This window comes from Rattus norvegicus, chromosome 14 (assembly GCF_021556685.1).
Source record: "Rattus norvegicus strain SHRSP/BbbUtx chromosome 14, alternate assembly SHRSP_T2T, whole genome shotgun sequence".
NCBI classification, from domain to species: domain Eukaryota; kingdom Metazoa; phylum Chordata; class Mammalia; order Rodentia; family Muridae; genus Rattus; species Rattus norvegicus.
Genome location: NC_141547.1, coordinates 24,761,954 through 24,765,447, shown reverse-complemented (window position 1 = coordinate 24,765,447; position 3,494 = coordinate 24,761,954). Strand labels below are relative to the sequence as shown.

General features: G+C 38.9%; 1 pseudogene; it reads right to left on the bottom strand.

The window, feature by feature from the left end:
• Positions 1-1,859: 1,859 nt before the first annotated feature.
• Positions 1,860-1,953, bottom strand: LOC120096830 (small nucleolar RNA SNORA17; annotated as a pseudogene).
• Between the last annotated feature and the right edge of the window lie 1,541 nt (positions 1,954-3,494).

Here is a 3,494-nt window from a genome sequence, read left to right as displayed (position 1 = left end):
TACAATTTTTTTAATGTCATAAAACTGCAGTTGAAACTCTGTGTTCTACAATGATGAATGATTATGTCTGCTCCACTTCTTGGGATCAATCAAATTATTGGGGAAGCCGCTCAACACTGGCTGAGAAGAGGGAAAAGTCAGGAAATCCTACAGCTAATGTATCATTAAACTTTTTCTATAACTGACTTATAGTAACAGTATATCACACAATGTCAATAGTGCAAAAACGTAACTGATATTAAAATGTACTCGCACAACATTTTTTATAGTCAGTCTCTTGAGTACTGGATAAATCCTATTTTCTGTCCAGTAACATCCACAGCACAATGCCTATTTATCAACAAACAAACAAAAACAAAAACAAAAACCAAACAAACCAAACAGAAATATCCCAAGACTAGCCAGCTGTATTTGCCTTACACTAATGGATGAAGAAAACTATGGTGTCCCTCTGCAGCCAGTACTAACACGCAGGCATTGACTAGTTCCAGTGTTAAAAATTGGATCTAACATCTGTTCCTGAAGCTGTGTAAGCATTGGTTACTTGGCAACTTGTTTTTGACACTATCATAAGCCATCCAAAATTATATGTATTATTGAAATGACTATTTATTTAACTTAAGGTTCTGGTTGCCACATAGAATGGAGTTCTAATAGTAAGGGACTATTTATGGAGGTCTTGTACTTCTTTTAATGTTTTGAATTTTATTGGTTCTTTTTGAATTTCACATCGTGCACCCCAAGGCCACTCATCTCCTCCTCCCCTCATACCTGCCCTCCACCTTTGCAAATTAACACCCAACAGATCTTGTGGAAGCTGTAGAATGTCACAGTGTGTCCCACAGTGTACTCTTTTGTCCATACCTATTTGCTTTCTTATGTTCTTTACAATGACCCATTGGTCTGTTGTGAGGCTTCTGGCTTCCCCTAGTCTACCAATGTCAGTGGGGACTCACTGGGACTCCTCTTGGTTGTTGTCCTGTGTTTTAAAGATCCTATAGTTTTCAATGTGTAGGACCAGCACTCTAGCAGTTCATCAATGAGACAGATATTGGGGTGGGCCAATTTAAAGCCTAGGATCTGGGCCTGAGGGGCATCTGAGACAGTCAGGCTGCTGGTTCTCCCATTCTCATGCCCTCAGGGCCAGCTCTCCAGAAACCCTTGCTACAAGGGTCATCTCTACACCTTTCCCCAGGTTTCATGAAGGATCTGCACTCCTGGCTGTTATAGCTGAGTAAGGGACATGGCCAGTTCTCCAACTCTCATGACACCAGGGTCAGCTCTCCTGCTTGACAGAGATAGCAAGGGATGAGGGTATCTCTCCTTCATCCTAACCACTGCACAGCAGACAAGCATCAGCTCTGGATGTCCCATGGTCATGTCCTTGGAACCAGCTTACGTGCAACTTCTACACCTAGAATCAACTCTGCAGATGGAATGCTGCAGCAGGTTGAGACACAGGGTCAGCTACCCCACTCTGATGGCTTCAGGATCAGACTTCCTGCCTCCTGGCATTGATGGTGTGTGTGTGTGTGTGTGTGTGTGTGTGTGTGTGTGTGTGTGTGTGTGTCGGGGCAAAGGATGATTGCTCCTTGCTCGTGTCACCACAGGGAAGACAACTGTTGGGGTCAGCTCTCTCATGCTCATGCACTGGGGCCAGCTTACTTGTGCCCCCTCCATCAGGATCAGACCTATTGTGCTGCCCATTTAAGGTGCAAGTCTTTCTCTACTGGGTGCTGCCGCTCTTCTGCTCTCATGACCCCAGAGCTCATGAGCACTAGCTTTGTGCATTATGGTGCCTGGAAGCAGTCATCTCGGGAATGGTTAATCTCGGCTGCTTTTGTCAGAGAATGCTAATCATTCAGATGTTCATATAGATATAGCATCTGTCCTCTGTGTATTCTGATACACATGTAACACAGCAGTCACATGTGCAAATCTTCTAGGAGTAGGGGTCTTGCACTTCTGATTTAAAGTTTCCATTTAATCTCGTTTTAATCGCCAAATTATATTCAGTGTCAGAGATCTAGTCTAGTTTACAGCTACTATTTTACCACCTCCTGAAAATTGAAATTGTTAGCAAATAAACTTTTGATGGAGACTATCCTGTGTGGTATGAAATGGATCCCCATATCTACCCTTTTTTCTATAAACACCGCTCAAAAGCCCTCACCCTCCATGATGAAAATGCCATTTGTCATTGACAAATAATCCCATGGAGGTTAAAACCTCACCAACTGAGAATTACCAGGTAGGAGATAAGTGACAACAGCGAATAATCTTTTCTGAAGCTGACATTTAAGCTAATGAGAAGGAGTAATGCATGGGCTTTGAGCGTCTGCTAACATTTGTTTTTTTTCTAAAAATAAATAGATGTATTCAATTTTTATCATTTCTGTTCACCATTCTCAGTGCCTACTAGAACTTTCCGTGATATGTGTTCTAACACACAATCTCTGATCATGGGTGAGTAAATTTCAAAATGTACTAATACATGCATTTTTAATAAAAACATAGCATCAGCTTTATGAAAACTTCAGAAAAAAAACAAATAGCAATTAAAATTTTCATTGGTTTTTATGAGCACAAGGTAAGACAAAACATCTGAACTAATTAAAGGGTAAAGGAACTCCAAATGGAAAATTTACTTTTCTTTATGCTAACTTTTATACTACAAATATTTCATCAATCCACTTGGCTATCTAGCCACAGTTCAGTATGGCGTCATTATTCTTAACAGTTACTATGACTTTGAAATGTTACTTGAGTGAATATTGCTGAAACATCACTAAAATAGCTTCGGTTGCTTTTTACCTGTGAGAGTAAAATTCTTCATATATCACAATACCTCACTCTACCTTTTAATGAATGAAATACCTTCATCTGTGTAAAGCAGTTTCCCAACTCTCCTTCTCAAGATTTAATCATGAAATAAAAATCACTGATTGATTGGGAGGGAAAAAAGAATGAAAATGACAAATATTTTTGATAATCAAAACTTAAAGGTGTACACTTAAAAATGATGATGATTTCAATGTATATTTGATCAACATTATTTACCTGTTATTTTGATATTAATATTACAAAATACAATGTAATCAAAACCATGTTCACAGGAAGATAATGTTTTCTAAAGATTATGAGATTTCTCAGGATCTGGTGAAGTGCTTTTGCTCATGAATGACAATCTGGAAAACCATAATCATTGCTCACTGGCTTTCTAATGATACACACGACCCTTCATACAACCTGGTTTTACATATTCATCCAGGAGACTGTGTTAGGCATTTAGTCGTATCTGGGAAGTTAAGGACTGAAGTGTTGACATCTGTGTATAAGCTGATTTTCTGGGCTGTAGAAGAACTTCAACCACTTGTCTTATGTAATTGTGTCACAAATCATATTTTGCTGAGCAATTTTTTTTCTGGTTTCACAAATATCATTTGTTTAGAGACTTTTTATGTGATATTTGTTGCTAACTAAAAAAAATGAAT